This window comes from Lithobates pipiens, unplaced genomic scaffold (genome assembly GCF_037356315.1).
Source record: "Lithobates pipiens isolate NorthernLeopardFrog02 unplaced genomic scaffold, aLitPip1_a1.2 Scaffold_23, whole genome shotgun sequence".
NCBI lineage: Eukaryota > Metazoa > Chordata > Amphibia > Anura > Ranidae > Lithobates > Lithobates pipiens.
In genome coordinates, this window is record NW_027507785.1 from 74,259,229 (window position 1) to 74,274,351 (window position 15,123).

The following is a 15,123-nucleotide window of genomic DNA, read 5'->3' on the forward strand; positions in this document are numbered from 1 at the left end:
ACCACACTCTCAGCATCCATTACGTTGTTGTCCATCATTATAGAATGATCTGCTCTCTCCATGGGCAATAATCCACGGGTAGGAGGCTTGCCCCTAGTCCTCTCCAAAAGCCCCTGTACCAGTTCTGTCACACTGCCGTTGCAAACATGCCTTCGAAAATGGCTTCATAGGAAACCTATATTGAACAAAAATACAGACACTGCTATTGCCGGCCTCCTTGCTAGTTGCCTGGTTATCTCTGGCTTCTCAACTTTGATATCCTGGGATTGATTTTCTAAAGGCAAATGGGTTGTTGTTCACTTTGCAAAGGAATTGTCATTTTGTGAAAGAATTTCATCTCAGCTTAGCGAATAAGGTAAAACTATGTTGGCTCCTATCATCCAATCACGTGTTTTAATTTTCCTTGCACATGATTGTATATTCTTTGCAAAGAAAATTTCATCACATTTACTAAATTCCCTTGCTAAGTGAACAGCCTATTTGCCTTTAGTAAATTAAGCAAACAGATCAGGAAAGTCATACTGAAGTCTTAACTTTGTGAATTCATTGTGTGTAATTTTCTTAGAAAGAACTGAAGACAATGGATAACAATGACAGCCACAGAATTAGTATTTTCAGGAGGAGGGGTCAACAATGTCAGCCCCATCAATACAAGTGTCCTTTAGTATTTTGTGAATCACCAACCTAAAATAAATAAAAAGAGCAGTTGCTTCCAGGTTACTCTTCCAGTCTTCCAGTCCCAGGTTGTGAATGTTTATCCCTGAGTATTTTTCTCCTACCTCATCCTTGCCCCTAGTTTTTACATTAAATACTATAGTTCCTCCATGGGATTTTACAGACAGTATAATTTAAGGGCAATGTATGCCAATCTTTATTATAAAAGCATTTAAAAAAGTAAAATTACAAAAACACTAAAGCTGGTTTAAATGAACATATACAGCACAGTATATAATCTGGGATACCCCATTGTCCATTGTCAACAAACGGCCTGCCCAGACAGGAGAGGTACGCACTGAGGAGACACTTGTGTGCCGGGTTGCACACAAATTCCCCCCAGGAGTCATTGCAGCAGCCCCTGACAGACTAAAACCAAAAGGCAACCTGCAAAATGAAACAGATAACAAGAAAAGCTACAGCAGTCACTAGGGATGGGCCGAACGACCCCCTGTTTGGTTTGCACCAGAACTTTCGAACATTGCAAAAGCTCTGAACCGAATAACAAACCCAACTGAAGTCTATGGGACCCGAACGTGAAAAATCAAAAGTGCCCATTTTGAGGGCTTATATGAAAGTAATAGGGCATTCAATGGCTATGGAGTTCTGGATACTGCCGTGGGGGACATTTATCAATGAAAAAAAGTTTGTAAAAAATAATTTTTAAATGAGCAGTGATTTATTGATGCAATGGCTTGCAGAGCCAGGCTGTATGATGAGGCCACAATGTAGTGCACTGGGAACAAGAATATAGATTTTTTTGGATAAATTCTGGGGTCTCTTCCACAGACTTTGGATAGAAGTTACAGGGGTGGAAAAATTGGTCTTTGGGTGTCGGTGGCGCATTCACAACATAACCCTATTGAGGTACTCTTGATGAAAGCAAGAATTGGCCTTGCTGTTAAAAATTAAAATGATATGCACCTGTCATCTTCTGCACTCTCTGTGGGAACGGGAGGAGTTCTGAGACTTTCCTCTTGTAATGGTGGTCAAGGGGGGTTGCCAACCAATAGTGATTCTTCTCCTTTAGGCCATGTATTCTTGGGTCCTTTTGCAGGCTTTGATGCATGAGGGAGCCCATACACTGCAAATTTGGGGAGGCATGAAACGCGCACTCCTCGTGGTCATGTCATGGTTTTGCAATAGTTTTTCTGCTTAACTGTTTCCATGTGTTCATCTCTAGAGACCAGCCGACCCTCACCTGACTGCTTTTGTAATCCATCCCCTGGCATGACTCCACCCTAGCTCCTATCAGAGAACTCTATATTAACCTGTGCACTGCAGGCCAACCCTGTTGATCAACCTTTGTGTGTTAGCTTCTTGTTACCTGCCGTGTGCTCGTCTGTTGTTCTGTTACCGACTTTGGCGTGTCCTTGACTATCCCTGTTTGCCTGTGTTCCTGACCTTTTGGCGTGTCCCTGACTATTCCTGTCTGCTTGTGGCCCCGACCTTGGCTTTGTCCCTCACCATCCCTATCCTCCTATTGCCTACTGTGGGTGTGAGCTGGAGGACCCTGGGGGTCGCAACCTGGAGCCAGTTGCAGCCAAGTCCATCCTCACCACTAAAGGCGCTGGTGAACACCTGCTGGCTCTTAGACTCCGCGCCCCAGGGAATCTTACTCTCTAACCCCGGTGGGATCCATCGTGGTGTTCTGGCGGCCCTGCCTTCCTATCACTTTGACCCCCGTCTGCAGCAGTCAGCCGTAGGCTCCACAACCTTGCGGTGCACTCCTGATACCAACGGTGTGCATCTGTCACCTGGCCTCAAGGTGACCTGACAGGTCACTGAAGTTTATAGTATCTGTAACTGCCTCCTCCCAGCCACGTACTACTCCCAAGGGTTCTGTGGATGAAAAACCACCTCTTACTGTTTGATGCATGTCTTCCTCTGCTTTAGTGCCTCCAAAACTGCCAGAATTCTCCTCCTCCCGCTCTTCTTGTGTGTTCTGTGGCATAGGAAAAATGGTGTCTGCCCAAAAGTGGGCCTTGAGAGGAAAGTAAGTCCACCTCTTCCTCCCACTGCTCTGCCTCAAGTGCCCTGTCCATAATGTCACGTAGAGTCTGCTCCAGCAGGAACACAACAGGAATTGTGTCACTGATGCATGCATTGTCACAGCTCACCATTCTTGTGGCCTCCACAAATGGTGACAGTACAGTGCATGCATCCTTTATGAGCAACCATTGGCGTGGGGCAAAAAAAGCTGAGCTGGCCCCAGCCTGTCATTGTGTGATACTCACACCATTGTTAATTTCTTCGACTAAAACTACGAAAATATTTTAGTCAACTAAATGAATACTATTTTAGTCGACTAAAACTAAAAAAATTGAGATGACTAAAATATGACTAAAACAAAAATGGCATTTTAGTCAAAAGAGTAAAATGGGACTAAAACTAAAATGCCATTTTAGTCCTAAGACTAAAACTAAATTGAAATTTGACTTCAAAATTAACGCTGGTCTGTAGTGCATGTTTATACCTCAATACTATAAATAATAACATATTAGATTTTTGACTCCAGCAGTATATAAGGAGTTTGGAAATGGCAGAGAAATGTTAACTAATGCATTACAATTGAACTACACCCATTCGATTTTAGATGACTAAAGTGAGTTTTAGTCGACTAAAATGTACTGGAGATTTAGTCGACTAAATACGACTAAAACAATTGCAGAAGACTAAAATGGGATTAAAACTAAAATGCCAATTTAGTCCTAAGAGCTAAGACTAAAACTAAATTGAAATTTGCTACCATAACTAACACTGACTCACACAGGTACTCACTGACAGCCCTCTGCTGCATGTGCAGCCGCTTCAGCATTGCCAAAGTTGAGTTTCACCTGGTGGGCATGTCACAAATCAGGTGGTTTACGAGCAAGTGGAATTTCCCCTGAATTTTAACCAATCGAGCACTGGCTGTGTATGACCGCCTAAAATGGCTACAGACTCTTCTGGCCTGCTTGAGCCGATCTTCCAACCCTGGTTACCTATTTAGGATTCGGAAATGCTGCACCACCAAAATGAGTACATGTGCCAGGCAGTCTAAGGGCGGACAGGAGGTTTGTGCCCTTATCACACACCACCATACCTGGCTCCAGCTGGCCTGGCGTGAACCACCTATGGGCCTGTCCCTGCAGAGCTGCAAGAATCTCTGCTCCGGTGTGATTCCTTTCCCCTAGACACATCAGCTAAAACACTGCATGGCACCTTTTAGCCTGACTCACTGAATAGCCCCTTGAACTCTTAGGGGGTACTTGTGGTTCATAGGACAATTCAGCAAAGGAGGGCATGAAGGAGGAAGAGGAGGAGGGGGTAGAGCTGACAAATCTCGCAGCACCAAAATCATAAGAGCAAGACTATGCATGCTCAGAAACGAAAGAATACATACAAAATAATTCAACACATTGGGGGTTATTTACTAAAGGAAAATCCACTTTGCACGGCAAGTGCACTTGGAAGTAAAGTCGCTGTAGATCAGAGGGGGACATGCAAGAAAAATAAAAAACAGCAGAGTGGAGTTGCAGTTTGTAAATAACCCCCATTTTGTCACTTCCGAAGTTGTATTCTGTCGTACGAAAATTTTCGTATTGTGAGTAACCTCTTCACTAAAACCTACGTCTTGGTCGTCCAAAAATCTAAGCGTGTTTACGAATAGGGATGGCCGAACAGTTCGCCCGGCGGTCGTTTCGCGGCGAATTTCGGCTGTTCGCGGTCCGCCAGTTCGGCGGACTATTGGCGTCGTTCGCCCGGCGGACTTCCGTGTTTTTACTGTGTAAAGGAACTTTGACCTGATGACACATCCATCATGGGGTACAGGACAGCCAATTGAGACATGACAGCACATGGACACTTGGACATTCCCCCTAACTTATAAATACACCCGATCCGGCGGCCATTTTACATTCTTTCTTCTGTCACTATAGGGAAAGGTTGCTGTTTGGAGCAGGGACAGATAAAACGCTAGCTATTTGGTACACAAAAGTTCTTTTCAGGACTGGTATAGGTGTTAGGTGTATATAGGTTTGCTGTTCTACTGATTGTTGCAGCATCCTGAGTGTCTTTTGTCAGTTTAGATAAAGGGACAGAGCGCTGTGTGCTGCTATTTTAGGGACAGCCAGATTAGTCATCATCATCATCATCATCATTAGCTGTTACTATCAGGTCCACAAAAGTGCTATTCGAGTAACCAGTTATCGTTCCAGTCTCCTCTGTTTTGCCAGTTTGTATAGGGACAGGAAGGAAGCAGTGTGTCAGGCAGTGAGGGTCAGTTTAAACAGTAGCTGTTACTATTAGTTCCACAAAGGTTCTTTTCAGGACTGGTATCAGTGGTATGGTAATAGGCTTGTACACGTATAATATTCTTTCTTTCAAATATAGAAAGAATATTATACTTGACTGCTGCCCTTCTGCTGCAGTCTGCTAAGCATTCACAGCTCACTTGTTCCACAAAGCTCTTTTTCAGGACTGGTAACTTGGTCTGTGTAGGGTGCTACAGTACATAGGGTTGAGTGAGGTACAGTCTGCCATTCTGTAAGGACTGGTATCGGTCCACAATACATAGGGTTGATGTGCACCACTGCTGACCGCTGCCCTATACTGCAGCAGTCCTTCATCGGTATAGGGACTAAGAGTTTTGTCACAGGGTCATTTAAAAAATGACAGGCAGAGGAAGAGGCAGGCCCTTCCGCAGGGGTGGTAGGGGTAGGGCAGGAGCAACAGCCTTGAGCCAAAGTGGGAAGTTGCAGAAGGTGCGTTCAATTACTTTAAAGGACGCACCAGACTTGGTTGAGTGGCTCACTCAGCCTTACTCTTATGCACCCTCCTCATCCTCTCGATCTGCACCCTCTTCTTCACTCTCTGCTATGTACCACTACCACCACCACATACCTTCCGCTTGAGTCACAGGAATTATTTTCCGATCCATATCAAGAGGACATTTCTGATGCGCAGCCACTCTTGGTATTGGATCAGGAAGAGGAGGTAGCAACAACCGCTACTCAGCAGTCTGACGACAGTACCCAGATCAGCCCAAGGAGGAGGTTGGTCCCCGGTGTTGCTGCCTACTCCGAGATCTCTACTTATAGCGGTGGGGAAGGTGACATTGATGATGACGTGTCTAGTGATGTCACGTGGGTGCCCACAAGAGAGGAAGAGGAGGGGAGTTCAGAGGGAGATATGGACCAGCAGATAGGGAGGAGAAGCAGGAATAACTTACATTGCACAGGAGGGACAAAGCAGACTGCAAATGTATCAGGAGCGAGTCATCGACCATGTACGGTCACATCTGGCGCTCCCAGGACACCGGCACATGGCTCCGCAGTGTGGGCTTTTTTTAACGTGTCCGCTGCTGACAATAGCGTTGCCATCTGCAATCTTTGCAGTCAACGCATTAGTCGCGGTAAGCCCAACACTCACCTAGGGACGACCGCCTTAAGAAGGCACATGGGCAGCCATCACCGAGCCGAGTGGGAGCAACGTAACACACAAAGCCACACTGCAGGCTCTCACCGTCCAGCCTCGTCTTCTACTTCTCCTTCTCCTCTCTCCTCACAATTGTCCTCCACTCCACCTTCCATCACGCCAAGCTCACATTTTTCTGCAAAAAGGCAGGCTTCCATGGGCCTAATGTTCGAGCGTAAAAAAATTATGACGCCGGATAACCCTCTTGCCCAACGATTGACGGCTGGCTTGTCAGAACTCATAGCCCACCAACTACTGCCATATAAACTGGTGGACTCGGAGGCCTTTCGCAAATTTGTAGCCATTGGAACACCACAATGGAAGGTCCCAGGAAGGAAGTATTTCTCAGAGAAGGGCATCCCAGAGCTATATGGCCATGTTCAGCGGCAAGTGAATGTATCTCTGGCACACAGTGTCGGTGCCAAGATACATCTGACCACAGACACGTGGTCTAGCAAACACGGGCAGGGAAGGTATATCACTTTTACTGCCCACTGGGTGAACCTTCTGACGGCCGTCAAGCATGTAACCCTTGGCACCCGTGTAGATTTGGTTTTACCGCCACGGATTGCATGCAGGCCTGACTCTTCTTCTCCTCCTCCTCCTACTCCATCCTCCTCCTTCTCCTCCTCAGCTGCCCCCTCCTTTTCCGCTGCTAGCATCTCTTCCGCTGCACCGCCCAAGCTCCCCAGAACCTATTCCACATGCCAGGTGAGACGTTGCCATGCCGTGCTGCGTCTGTTGTGCCTGGAAGCCAAGAGCCACATTGGCCCGGCACTCCTTTCAGCTTTGCGTTCACAGGCAGATCAGTGGCTAACACCGCTCAATTTGACAGTTGGTAAAGTGGTGTGTGACAACGGTGCCAATCTGCTTAGCGCATTGAAACAGGGCAAAATCACGCACGTGCCATGCATGGCACACGTCTTAAACTTGGTCGTGCAGCGATTCCTTGTCAAATACCCTGGGGTCCAGGACATCTTGCAGCAGGCAAGGAAAATCTCGGCCCATTTCAGAAGATCTTACACGGCCATGGCTCGCCTTGCTGACATTCAGCGGCGACACAATCTGCCGGTCAGACGTCTTATTTGTGATTGCCCGACGCGATGGAACTCAACCTTCTATATGCTTGATAGGCTGCTCCAGCAGAAACGTGCAGTTAACGTCTACCTGTATGAACTCTGCGGCAGAAACGGTTCTGGGGAGCTGGGTTTTTTTTCACCGCGCCAGTGGCTGCTCATGCGCGACGCATGCAGACTTCTGTGGCCATTTGAGGAGATCACCAAACTGGTCAGTCGCAGCCATGGCGCCATCAGTGACATGGTACCTTATGCCTTCTTTATGGAGCGTGCATTGCGTCGTGTCATTGATCAAGCTGTGGAGGAGCAGGAGCGGGAAGATGAGGAAGTCGCAATGCTGGATGAATTCCCAGGGGGGGCTACTCTATCTGAGACAAGTCAACAACAGGAGTCTGAAGAGGAGTCAGAGGAGGATGGTGCCGGGGCGGATGAGGAGGAGCAAGAAGAGCATGCTTTAAACCTTTCTGGGATCCCTGTTGTGCGTGGATGGGGAGAGGAGAATGAAGAGGACGACATTATCCTGGATGATGAGCAGGAGCCAGGCCACCACACTGCTTCCACTTTAGTGCAAATGGGGGCCTTCATGCTCCAGTGTTTTAATAGGGACCCCCATATAAAAACCATAAGGGTCAAGGACCAGTACTGGGTGGCAACGTACTTAGACCCCCAGTACAAACACAAAATGGCGGAAATGTTACCGCCGTCACAGAGGGCTGTCAGAATGCAGCACTTCCAGGCCTTGCTTCGAGAAATGCTGCATTCTGCTTTTGCGTGCGCTGGCAGAGGAGCAATTCCCACTCCCAGAGAAGGAGTTGCGGGTACCAATCCAACAGCGCCTGCAAGAAGAGGCCGGTTTGAAGATGTGTTGGTGACTTCGGATATGAGGTCATTCTTTCAGCCGACCCAATCGACAGGTGTCATCCGGATCCAGCATCAGGGAACGCCTAGACCATCAGGTGTCCGACTACATTGGGTTAACGGCCGATTGGACGCTCTGAGGAGTGATGAACCCCTGGACTACTGGGTGGGCAGGCTTGACCTCTGGCCAGAGCTTGCCCAATTTGCAATCGAACTGTTGGCTTGCCCCTCATCCAGTGTCCTGTCCGAAAGGACGTTCAGCGCAGCAGGGGGGATTGTGACCGATAAGCGTACTCGCCTAGCTCACGACAGTGTTAACTACCTCACATTTCTAAAAATGAATGAGGCATGGATCTCGGAAGAATTCAACACATGTGACCAGTAGACCATGTATATGTCTATAAACAATTTTTTTAATCAAGCACACAGACCTTCTTTCTTCATTTGGCTCACTTGCTTGTCCCAAAAAAAGCACACCGTGCTATATGCCCCTACCCTCCTCTTTGAAGAGGTTGAGCGGTGTCATATTTCTACTGGGGCTGCTTATGAGGGGATCACACCATCCCTGTGCTGTGCTGACTTCCTCCTGGGGGTTCTTATTATGAGGGGAATCACACCATCTCTGTGCTGTGCTGATTTTCTCCTGGGCCTGCTTATTATGAGGGGATCACACCATCCCTGTGCTGTGCTGATTATCTCCTGGGCCTGCTTATTATGAGGGGATCACACCATCCCTGTGCTGTGCTGACTTCCTCCTGGGGGTTCTTATTATGAGGGGATCACACCATCCCTGTGCTGTGCTGACTTCCTCCTGGGGGTTCTTATTATGAGGGGATCACACCATCCCTGTGCTGTGCTGATTTTCTCCTGGGCTTGCTTATTATGAGGGGATCACACCATCCCTGTGCTGTGCTGACTTCCTCCTGGGGGTTCTTATTTTGAGGGGATCACACCATCCCTGTGCTGTGCTGACTTCCTCCTGGGGGTTCTTATTTTGAGGGGATCACACCATCCCTGTGCTGTGCTGACTTCCTCCTGGGGGTTCTTATTATGAGGGGATCACACCATCCCTGTGCTGTGTTGATTTTCTCCTGGGCCTGCTTATTATGAGGGGATCACACCATCCCTGTGCTGTGCTGATTTTCTCCTGGACCTGCTTATTATGAGGGGATCACACCATCCCTGTGCTGTGCTGACTTCCTCCTGGGGGTTCTTATTATGAGGGGATCACACCATCCCTGTGCTGTGCTGATTTTCTCCTGGGCCTGCTTATTATGAGGGGATCACACCATCCCTGTGCTGTGCTGATTTTCTCCTGGGCCTGCTTATTATGAGGGGATCACACCATCCCTGTCCTGTGCTGATTTACTCCTGGGGGTTCTTATTGAAATGGATATTTTGATGATAGGCAACTCCTATCCTCATATTGATTAGTGGTTCCAAATTAATAACTACTGCAGTAGGGAACAGACACAAAAGATACGCTCAGCATCTTTCCAAATAACCGTTCTCCTTTATTATGACGCATTTGAAGGCTTTTATACACATGATTACGTAGGTATCACATTAATATTACAATTGTACGTTTATGGTAACAGGGGGCGTTACATAGGCAGGCTTATTCTAATCAGAACTCGAAAGAATGCAAAACATGTACTGAAAACATTATTAGTGCCGTGTGCACAGTGAGGGCATTGTGCAATACATATAAAATAGAATACAATTATATACAGAACCTACAAATTTCCATTACAGTCTCCTCTCTTTTGATCAATATTTTGATCACTAACCATACCTGCTATCACCTTTAACCTGAAACCTCCACACGCTTAGGTGGAGGTAGTCCTGGCCAAAGAGGCAAAAACTCCATTGTGGAGAAAATAATAGCTGAGCAGCTTTTTTCATTACAAAATTACTTTTCACTGTGAAAAACAAATGATTGATAAGACATATTTACAGAGTACTGGCTGTACATTCCGGTGGCCAGAATGGCCTTCTAGCTTAATTGCTGGTATGCTGACTTATCAGCACATGTAAACACAGACAATTGTACATAAAATGGAAGAGGTACAAAAGACAAATATGACTTCAACATGGCTAAACTACTTTTCAAATATATATTCCCTTACAATTAAAGTAATTGAATCAAAAAGTACCCTAGACTGATCGCAAGAGGGAAACAAATCAAACACAGAGATTTCTTTAATTTAGTCATTTTTGCAGTGTCTGGTGTGGATCCAGATGACTTTTCTTTCAAGTTTTGCAAAACTGTACATGAAATAGATGCTGTATTGAGTCTCCAAACATTTCCTTATATATAAATGTCTCTTAACAATCCACAAGTCACCTGGCTTTAGTTTTAGATCCTTCCAAACTTTTAGGATCTGGAATTGGGGAGAAAACACATAAATGAGTTTGTCAAAAACCTTAAAATATCAGCAACATTCTCTGTGAGATCCGAATGGAGGACTTCAGCTGCTGAGACAAAATATAAGCAAGTGAGTAACACACTCCCAAACCAAATCCCAAAGGGAGAGAGTCCAACATCCCCTTACGGGCTTGATAAAATATAATAAAACATTCAGGCAAAAGTTTTCTAGTTTCTTACTCTACTTTGTCCGCTACATTGTAGACAGTAAGGGGGTGTAAAAATAAAACCTCAAAACTTCTAGTAAGGACTCTCCTATACAAATGATTTCCTCTGTTACTCTCTGTAGATTCTGCACTCTGTACTTACAAACTACTTCTGATAACACTTTTTTACTGGGGCCTTTGCAGTAGCATTTGCCACTGGACATCCAGAAAACATGTCCATACAAACAAAATACATACTCGTAAGATCCTGACTTGGGCATCTGGATATATCTTTTTGTTATCTCTGGAAGGGATGTTCAGCTTTTGGTAACACCTTTGGTAACAGGTAAAACAAGAAGTGGTTATAAAAACAACTGTGGAGAACCCTGGCTGTATCCCACGCTCATTTACTAAGGCAGCCATAACTGCTTGTGACTGATGGCACCGTCCATGTGTCAAGCTGAAGGGAAAAGAGTGTCTGGCAAACATAAATGATCACCTTTTCCAAAGTCTTGTTTTGTAAGAAGTTGCCCTCTGTGGACCACTTGTGCTTCTCGTTCTGGGGTCCTTAAAGTTGAATTATTAATCCCAGCTATACTGGGCCAGAACTAGGGTGGAATCTGTGAGTTGCACAGACCCAGCAAGTGTCCGGGGCTGTAAATGCAGCATCCTTAGAGTCGCCTGGTCTGCTTCCATGTGTGAGTTTTACTGTTAGTATGGCTACCTCAGCAAGAACCTGGAAGGCTGAAAACAGCCGATCAAATTAACTTAGCATGCTTGATTGGTTTACCCGCCGAAGTAAAAACAAACTTCTGGCCCTTCAAATGGAACCAAAAGCTCTCTATATCTTGACTATCTATATAAATATATACTCTTTTTATAGCTCACAGGCTTTTCTAAAACATGGAGCTCTGCTTCTTGAGATGGGGAAAAAGGATCCAATGACTCTGAATACAGGGAATCCTTCTGGGTGATAAACTTCATCCTCGGTATAAAACCAGGAATAACACTACAAAAAAGTAAATACTCAGGTCTCCGGGGAGTGTGTCCTGCACTGGGCTCACAGCAGCTGATTCCCACGTCATCAATTTAACACATGTGCTTTTTCTTTGTCTCCAGCCTCCTCCAATAGAGGCAATAAGGTGGCTGGATTCAAATGTACACATTTTTCATTGTTAGATTTGTACATAAACACACAAAACAAATTCATATTTTGAACCTTTCATTAGACAAACACTATATATTTGCTGTGCAGAATGTCGGACTATTAAAAATTAAATATTCAACCAAAATAATATCTGTAACTTTGTCTAATAGCAACTTTGCATAAAGCTACAGCTCTGATATATCGGAGTGAACCCTTGATTACTGGGTCCAGCTTGCATAAATATAACAATGGCTTGTTTTCTATCATGCTGTTTGTGTAAGAACTCCAGTTTAATGTTTCAAAAAGACAACTTTTTCCTGGTAATATTATAATAAATGATAAGAATACCCTGCAGTCATGCAGAGATGTCCATAAATCCAAAATATTCTTCTACTTATACCCACTGCACTTACAAGGAAAAGGGGCACATCATTTCACAATCCACACATTCTGCTTTGGATTTCAAAAATAAAAATACATAAAAACACAAGGACCAACAATATGTATGAAGGACCAGAAAGCACTTGGCCATCAAAAACTATAAACCAACTGGCTGCAGGCAGCAGCTATCCTAACAGGGTGTGTGGACTTGATGTGATGGGTCTGTTATATTTACATTTTATTTATTATTACTCTCACATCATGGACCGCATATCAAGTTATTATCAGACTTTAAGATTTAATTTCTGTAGAAAAACTTCCTTATGTATCCCACCCATCTTGGCTTTGTTAAACATTATTGCAGCTGTATTCAAATTAACAACCTCATCTTAATCTTTTTCCTTTCCACTCAATAAATGTAAAATTACAAAATTGTTATCTTAATCTAAACTAATTCAATTTTTACCAATTTCCCCATTAACCTTGATTTCATTTCCAACCAAAGGTTGTCTAAACCAGTTTCAATATATCTATATTTATTAATAAAATTGTTAAACTCATATTAGAAATTAATGCTCATATCATAATTTCAATATCACACACTAATATATATGCACAGATAAATGTCCTTAAAGGGGGACATATTACTTAATTTTACTCAATTTCTCTCTCTCTCTTTTTTTTAATGCACTGTTTCCACTATCACAGGATATTCAATTAGTGTAAGACATGGTTAATTTGTAACCTTCAATTTACCATGTTTGGAAAACAGATTAAAAAATAATTGTGATCCCATTGTTTATCATTAGATTCGTTAACCCGGCACATTTTGTTATAAATGTTTTGTCTAAAAAACTGAAATTGGCATGGTGTCCTCCCAGCTTATCACCAACTCTCATCCCAGCTACATTCTTTGAGGAGAGCACAAAGGAGGGGGTCACATCTGCGTACATGACACAAGCGAGCGAACTAAAGGTTCCAGCATTCACAAACATACTCAAATATATCTCTAAAATTGCTTACATTATTCCCATTTGCACACAACACATGCATATCATTCTCTCACTTTCTTTTAACGCTTTTTAATACTTCCTTGCTTAAATTTCTGCTTTCTTTATTTTGTTCTGATATCCTTTGCATCTAATGTATTGTAATACCATACTTCACATACTGTACCTTCTATGATCAGACGGGCAGCCATAGTGCTCATCCCATCTTCCCTCTCTGACAACATATAAAGCATTCTGTTTTAACTCTCATTACTGTTTCTTGACTTTACTAGTTGTAGTGCCTGACCCCAAATTCATCCCACAACTTAACATCAAAAAGTCCCTTTCTGTCTAGTGTTAATGTCACTCTTGATCCATCCTGCTCACATAAATAGCTGTTTCTCTAGCTGTATACTCTGCATGATTCTTTGTCCCTATGGACTTTGGTGGTAACCCAGTTACCCTTTGTGGATCCCTGTCCACTTTAACCATTAATCTAGGGGCTCAGTATAGGCGGAACCGCACCTTCGGTTCATATATAGCGCTCCTCTTGCGCTGGGCATTTTTGAGGGTCTCTTACCCGTCATTCCCTTACTTAATTTAATGCCCATAATGACTGGCCAGTCTTCTCTACGTGTGCCTATACGCTTTTGCCTCTAAACTACTTTATCTAGCAGATGTACTACATATACCTGTGAACAGCACTATTCTTCCCTTTCTCTATAACACTCTGATGGACAGTAGACAGTGACAACATAACATATAACCACCAATCAATACAGTTCGATTAAGGGGAGTAAAATAGGTACCCTTTATCCCGTAAATGCCTTACCAATCAAGGAAGTCTGATAACTCAAAATGTAAGCAAAAGGCTTACCTCAGCCGGCTGATTATCAGAAATTCCCGGATCGTCTCAAGCTCCTCGTTTCGGATACTCAGGGTCACCTGATAACCCCTCCTGGCTGGCTCGCCACCTGAAATGGATATTTTGATGATAGGCAACTCCTATCCTCATATTGATTAGTGGTTCCAAATTAATAACTACTGCAGTAGGGAACAGACACAAAAGATACGCTCAGCATCTTTCCAAATAACCGTTCTCCTTTATTATGACGCATTTGAAGGCTTTTATACACATGATTACGTAGGTATCACATTAATATTACAATTGTACGTTTATGGTAACAAGGGGCGTTACATAGGCAGGCTTATTCTAATCAGAACTCGAAAGAATGCAAAACATGTACTGAAAACATTATTAGTGCCGTGTGCACAGTGAGGGCATTGTGCAATACATATAAAATAGAATACAATTATATACAGAACCTACAAATTTCCATTACAGTCTTATGAGGGGATCACACCATCCCTGTGCTGTGCTGATTTTCTCCTGGGCCTGCTTATTATGAGGGGATCACACCATCCCTGTGCTGTGCTGACTTCCTCCTGGGGCTGCTTACGGTGCTGCTGTCAGTGCTGTATGTCACACTTCTGATGTCAGTGCTCTCTATCACGGTGCTGCTGTCAGTGCTGTATATCACGGTGCGGGTGTGAGTGCTTAATGTCACGCTGCTGATGTCAGTGCTCTCTATCACGGTGCTGCTGTCAGTGCTGTATATCACGGTGCTGATGTCAGTGCTGTATGTCACGCTTCTGATGTCAGTGCTCTCTATCACGGTGCTGCTGTCAGTGCTATATATCACGGTGCTGGTGTGAGTGATTTATGTCATGCTGCTGATGTCAGTGCTCTCTATCACGGTGTTGCTGTCAATGCTGTATGTCACGGTGCTGGTGTTAATGCTTTATGTCACGCTGCTGATGTCAGTGCTCTCTATCACGGTGCTGTTGTCAGATGATTCTATCACGGTGCAGGTGTCATTGCTGTATGTCACGCTGCTGGTGATCATCTCCTGCACCCTCTTCTTTG